Source organism: Dama dama, chromosome 20 (assembly GCF_033118175.1).
Source record: "Dama dama isolate Ldn47 chromosome 20, ASM3311817v1, whole genome shotgun sequence".
Classification (NCBI taxonomy): Eukaryota; Metazoa; Chordata; class Mammalia; order Artiodactyla; family Cervidae; genus Dama; species Dama dama.
In genome coordinates, this window is record NC_083700.1 from 79,726,015 (window position 1) to 79,733,240 (window position 7,226).

At 41.2% G+C, this 7,226-nt stretch overlaps 1 pseudogene; it reads right to left on the minus strand.

Annotated features, from left to right (window-relative positions):
• Positions 1–209: 209 nt before the first annotated feature.
• LOC133040285 (small ribosomal subunit protein uS2-like) lies at positions 210–1,081 on the minus strand (annotated as a pseudogene).
• Positions 1,082–7,226: the final 6,145 nt, after the last annotated feature.

Genomic DNA, 7,226 nt, shown 5'->3' on the forward strand with positions numbered 1-7,226 from the left:
TCACTGTATTTGTATTTGTGCTCTTAGCATTTAGCATTACCTTCGCATAGTAGGAACTAAAACAATGTTTGCTGGACTGAATGGGCCTGTTAGTTGCCTAATACAAACACATTACAACCAAAATTGTTTTGTCTTGTTTTGAAAGAAACTAATGTTTATTTTCTATCCACCTTATTTCTTTTCTGTGTAAGAGCCTGGAGAAGGGCAGCTTAGGACCACTCAATGGTTGTTCCTACCCGTTCAGTCACCTGAGCAGTGGGAGCTGCAGACCAGTCCACGGTGGTGGCTGAGTTCTCCCGTCTTCTGCAGGACCCGCTAGGCAGGCGTAGCGGTGCATGCACTTTCAGACCCGTCTGCAACCTCAGGTGAAGTTGCCGTGAACTTGGGCGCTTGAGTGTTCCATTCACCCTCACATTCCTCCTTGTGGCCTTCTCAGCACATCCTGCTCATTCTTTTCCATCTCTCCAGCCCCTCTGTAGAAGCAGAGGTGAGGCATGACCTTCAACAGGTGTGTACCCAGGATGGTACCACATGCTTGCAGAACTTACTGGGCAACATCCATCTCCTCAGACCCACTGAGTGAGCTTCCTTCTTGCTGCAAGAAGGTCAGTGTCCACAGGCCACAGACGAGAGTCTGTGTACAGGGCACAGTGGTCGGTGGGTTAACACACAACACCTCCATGAGAGGCTGGTTGTCAGCCCTGGGATCAGTGACCACCAGAAGAAGCAGCCCCTGGAAGCTGCCAGGGTCTGATTAGTGAAGGTTCTGGGAGTGAAGTGGGCAGCAGGAGGAGTGGTTGCAGTGGTCACAGCAGACTTCAGCACAGCCCTCTGGCCTGTGTTCCTGAAGGATGTGACACTGATCACTTGGTTTTTTAATGGTAACAATAGCACAAGCCATTTGCAGAAGCCTCTCCCAGGCCCCCTTCAGATCTAGAATGTAGACGTCATCCCTTTTCCTTTAGTAGATGCACTGTTCCATTTGGAAGTCTTGGTTGGTGCCACCTAAGTGGGTTCCTGCTGCTTGGAATTTGAGGACATCCTTCCACTTCATCTGTAGGACATCAAGGGCTCTGGACATTGTGAGTGTTTCCCTTTAAGTTATTATGGAAACCCAGGACAGCGCCATCTGGACCCCCTCTGGGTAGTGCAGAGTGGCACACCCAAAGTTCCACTGCCAGTATACTTACTGTTCTGTGGCTGGAAGCCCTACAAAATAAAATGTTAAAGGAGTTTTATGCTGAGTAAAACCCCCAGGCTTAGGTACCAGTGTGCCTAAGACCTCAAGTTTCTTTCTGGCTCTCAGTATGAAAGTCATGATTATTTCCCTTGCGTCATCCTCCGCATGTGGCTTTTCATCTTACATTCTGGCTTTGCTCCAAGAGACGACATGCTGCCTTATGCCAGGGACCTAGTGAAAGGTCACACCCAGAATGGCCAGGCTGAGAGGAACTCACTTAACAGTGTGGGTCCCTGACTGCATTCTTTGGTGCTCCACCTCAGTGGGGTAAAAGCAAGAGTGAAAAATTCCAAAGGGGCCTAAAATTTAGAGTTTGGTCTAATAGTATAACTAGAAGGTTTTCTTTTCTTTTCTTTTTTTTGTTCTGAACTGCTGTAACCAGGAGTGAGTAAGTTTCTGTCATTTCCCCACCAAATGAAAAATGGAATTTATGATGAATGGTTGTTAAATAGAGTGATCTGGACTTATTCTTTCCAGCCTAGTGAGACCCATCCCAACCTTTTACAGACAGTTTCTTAATAGACAGTGTGAGAAACCTCAGTGTCCTCTGGAGGTTTTTATAAACGGATGCCAGCCCAGCTTTTATTAAACTGGGTTTATATATGCTATCATTGCCCATCTTGACATAACTCTTCCAGACTCCACTTGACCAAGGACAAGATGAGTTGAGGGTTCTCCTGCTGCTGATGCTGAGCTTGAGTGTTTTGTTGTTGTTGTCACTTCCACTTCATCATTTTTCATACTGTCCCTGAATTTGTTGAAGTTTCTCCCATTCTCAGTTTTTTTTTTTCCATCTACATAGATTATGTCTAGTGTGGTTGATGTTCACCTCAATCCAACTCAAAGTACTAAAGCAGACATCTATCGAGCACCTGATCAATTCAAGGCATGGTGGTGCTGTTTTCTAAAGCTTCAATATGGAATCTTGAGAGCTGTAGCATTCAACACTGTAGCCATTACCCACAAGTGGCTATCAAAATTTAATTAATTAAAAGTTAATGAAATTTAAATTGTACTAGCCATATTTCAAGTGCTCCACAGCCATATACGGATAGTGGCTACTGTATTAGACAACTCAAATATAAAGCATTTCCATTCCTGTGGAAAGTTCTACTGGACAGTGCTGTTACAGAGATTAAAAGCATAGCCTCTGGAGTAAATTCATCTTTATAAGTCTCAGTTTCTTCCTCTGTAAAATGGAACTAATAATAGCAGCTACCTAACAGGGTATTTGTGAGGCTTGAAATAAGACGAGGTATTTAGAGATTTAGCACATTGCCTGGCTGATAGAAGGCCTCTATGGGCGGAGCTGGGGGAAAGGGAGGTTGCAGAATACAGGATGTTCAAATAGTGGCTGAATCTATTGGCTGGATTAGGATAGAAAATAATTTCCCTTTTAGTTAAAAATCTGGAAGTAGATAATCCAGGATTGGTATGGCGTGTTCCAGTGGGCAGGATGAGGTATGCATCTACTGTCTCTTTAGGTTCCCAGAAGCGTCCTCCTGACATTTTCACTTGCATCCTATTGGCCCGAATTTAGTCACCTGGCCACATCTAGCTGTAAAGGAAACTGGGAAATAATATTTTTGTCTGGGCAACTGTGTTTTCAGCTAAAATTTTTATTGCTGATAGAAGAAGGGGAAACTGGATATCAGAAGAAACTAGCAGTTTCTAGTCTCTAGACTGAAGCCAGAGTACAGAGGTGTTTAATGCAATCTAAGGAGTTTGTGCTTTATTGCTTGGGCTCTTCCACAGAGCTGTTGATATTCTCAGTGTAGGGGGTCAATAGAATTAGAGGCTGTTCATGGTAATGGACTCTGACGTGGTTCCTCATACCAGCAATATTCTCCCCAGCTATGCTCACATACTTTCAAGAACAGTTATTTTCAATTAAAAAAATCTCCCTCTTCATCTTCCAACATTCTTTCCTACTCTGTCTCCTTTTTAAGTAAGGAGAAAGGTAGTTTGAAGGGAGGAAATGTGAGCAGGGAACTCTTCCACCCGGTAGTCTCCTTTAGACTTCCTCCAGGTTATCACTTCCTCCAGGCCTCTCAAAAAGGGCTGATAACCACAATGAGAAGCCCGTGCAAAGCAAGGAAGACCCAGGGCAGCCAAAAATAAATCAATAAATAATAGCAACAAAAAAAGGCTGAGAGTGGAAACTAGTTCTTCTTCCTGCAGGGTGGGGAGTGCTGATAGAGGGAGTTGGTGTCTTTTTGTTATCAAGACAGTGTATGCTCTCTCTGAGCACTTGTGCTTACTTTGGACACTGCACTATTGATGGTGTGCCCTACTGCATTCTAAGCAGCTTGAGGACAGCATTCAGGTCTCACCTGAGTCCATATCCTCTGCAATTAACACAGTACCTAGGGCAAGGCATATATAAGATCATGGAATGTCTGGATAAATGCTATAAGATCATGGAATGTCTGGATAAATGCTGAGCCCATGAATGCTGTCTAGATTGCATTAGCCTTAAAGCAGTTGTACTCTAGCTGAAATCCTCATACAATCGATTATTGTTGAGTTTCTGGTGAAGGCATTTCAGGGAAAGGCTAATAGAAAGACTTGAGTAAGGTAAAGACAGTTGTGTCCTCCTGGAATGTGGTTCTTTTCAGAGAACATTGGACAGTGTAACAGTCGGATAGGCCAAGTAGTTTGTATTAATCCCTGAAAGAAGTCCTTTCTTTTCTTACTTTGCCTTTGTCATTTTAGGCACTGGTTTACCAACAGTTCAGTCGCTCAGTTGTGTCCAACTGTTTGCGACCACATGGACTGCAGCATGCCAGGCCTTACTAAGAAAATAAAAAATATACTGAATTTGTGTGCTTATGAGATATATCCTTAGGTAAGCCACTCCAATGAGATTTTTAAACAAATGAATATGTACTGTCTGTGTGAAGCACTATAGTAAGGGCCATAAGGACTAAAAATATATAAATAAAAGAACTAATCCTTGCTTTCAAAGAATTTACAATCAACAAACACTGCTAGGTTGTAGGAACCTAAATATGATTGACTAAGCCCCACAAGGGGCTTATAATATGGTATGAAAAGCAGACAGATAAATAGATGACTACACGTACTATGATTTAGTGTTTGAACCTTTCTCAGGGCCAAAGGTACATATTTTGATTAAACATTTAAAGAAATTGTCCATTTGAGATTTTGTAAAATCTGCAGACACCTTCTAGTTACTAGTATGTAAAATGTTTTTGGAGAATTTTATATTTTAGGGGTGGCAGGGTGATATGCAACCGGGGCGGGGGGAGCAAAAAAAAAGAGGGTTGATCATTTTGAAGTGACATTAAATTATCTTTTGACACCAGCTGTATCTTTTTTATAACAGAAAATGGAAACAACTGTGTCCTTGACCTTCAAAAAGAGATTGACTTACCTAGCTTAACTATTCAAACAAACAACTGTGTACTCTCTTCAATTCCTATGATGATTTTGATTTACTGTAAATGACTGAATTTAATGAACTAAATTATGCTATTTAAATGCATTTTGTGAATGGTATTGTAGTTTGTTACAAAGCATTATGTCTATGCTAAATTGTGCTGTAAATGATATGGTATGGAACATATGTGCTGTATTCATAATTTAACTGTGGCTATGGAGTGCCTTCTTGGATAGGACATACTGAAAAAGGAGCCTTTATTTACCTGGTGAAATGAAGGTGATATCTCAGCAAATCACTAGGTCTTACTGACCTTGGCAGAATTACAGTGCTAATATTTTCACATGGATGAACTGTTCTTGAACAATTTCTCTAATGTATATGGCAGAAATAGGCTTTCCATTAAAACTAGGTATATATGGTGTATCTTCTCTTTCCATTTTTTTCCCCTTCAACAAACATTTACTGCAGTCATAGCAAGGATAATTCCACCTCCATTAAGGTTCATGTTTTCTCCTGGCCTCTCAAATGGTAGAGATAATAGAAATCAAAGGCTTGTCCTGCAGTTATGCTGGACATGTTCTCAGAAAGGAGTTGGCATTAGATAATACCCTGCTCTTCTTCTTTCAAAGTAATTTGAGAGGCTTTCATTTTTTTTTTAAAGAGTAAATGCTGAGGCCAAAATAGCATCTTTATTACTGATACAGGCTATGTTGGTTTAGTGTGGGAGCTGAATGGACTTTCTAACAAAATCCGGACATTAGATACACTTACCCATTTGGTCCTGGGCTGTCTTACATGGAAAGACGGCTTAGGTAAGATTTTTAACATGCTAAAACAAAGAATTTGTGCTTTCTGTAGATAGGCTTATCTCAAGAGAAGCAGGAGTTGAGCTAATGTAAACACTCTTTACAAAGTTTATCGGTTTGGTTCAAATGAGTAAAGGGAAAGAGAGAGACCTTAAGCTGTCTTCATAGGAAGGAAACATTAGGCATAAGAAAAAAAAAATCATTCCCCAGTAATAAGTAGACTTTTTAAATAATGGAATTAGTTCTAAAGCTTATTGCTAGAGAGAAATCCATAGGATCTGTTGCACAAATGATAATGACTTTTATCATCCATTTTTTCCCCCTCTGAAGGATAGCTTCATGATAGCAATACTTCTATCATTTTCTAGATGAAGAGACAGCAGCTTGGGGCCAGGAAAACTTGTTTAAAATTCAAGTGGTCATTTTCAGTATTTAAATGCTGGCCATTATACTCTGTTGACATAGCATAAGAGTAAAGAGACTGGCTCTCAGAGAAGTTTCATGATCATTAGCTCAAGCTGCAATAACAAAATGCCGTAGACTGGGTGGCTTAAACAGCAGATATTTATTTTCTCAGAGTTTGAAAGGCTAGAAGTCCAAGACCAGAGTTTCAGCAAGATTGGTTTCTGGAAAGGACTCTCCTCCTGGCTTGAGCATGGTGCCCTTCTTGCCAGGTGCTTACATGACCTCATCTTTGTGTGCACTCAAGAGTAAGCCAGCTCTCCAGTGTCTCTTTTATCAGGAACTAATCCTATCATGTCTGAAACCCACACTTATGACCTCTGTGCTTGGTTACTCAGTCATGTCTGACTCTTTATGACCCCATGGACTGTAGCCCTCTAGGCTCCTCTGTCCATGGGGATTTTCCAGACAAGAATACTGGAGTGGGTTGCCATGCCCTCCTCCAGGGAGGGCAACCCAGGGATCAAATCCAGGTCTCCTGCGTTGTGGGTGGATTCTTTACTGTCTTAGCCACCAGGAAAGCCTATGAATACTGGAGTGGGTGGCCTATCCCTTCTCCAGGGGATCTTCCCGACCCAGGTATTGAACCTGTATCTCCTGCATCGCCTGCACTGTAGGCAGATTCTTTCCCACTGAGCCACCGGGGAAGCCCTCATTATGACCTCATTTACCTTTAATTACTCCTTTTGACCCTATCTCTAAATACAGTCCCGACCCAGGGATCTAACCTGAGTCTCCTGCATCAAGGCAGATTTTTTTTCACTATCTGAGCCACCAAGAAGCCCTCTAAATACAGTCACACTGGGGTTAGGGTTCCAACATATGAATTGGCAGGGGGCACAATTCAGTTCATGGCAAGCTCACTGTGTGCACAGTAAAAAAATGTTGATTTTTCCATAGTGACTTCAAACATTCAGCAACTAGAATTCACAACTAACCAGTCCCCTGGCAACAAATAATAGTTGTTTTATTTTGATTTTGTTTTTGAAATACAATTTTTTGAATCAAATACATAAAAGGTTAGGAGAAGAATGGGCCTATTTCTGATTGGACTGCAAAAGAATGTAATATTGGGATTAGACAGAGAATATTAAGCTGGTGGGAGAGGTTTTTTCAGCTAATGAGAATGAATTTTGCAACTTAAAGAGTTAGGTATATGGAAATGACTTGATAGTCAATTTTGATGGGTTGCTGTAAGAAAAGAATTCATTTTAGTAATTTTTCTGTGCTATATTTGGCATTTTTGTCACAATGATTCATTTAATATTTCCTTTGGTAGTATTCTTTCTGTATTTATTTTAGAGGTAGTAGT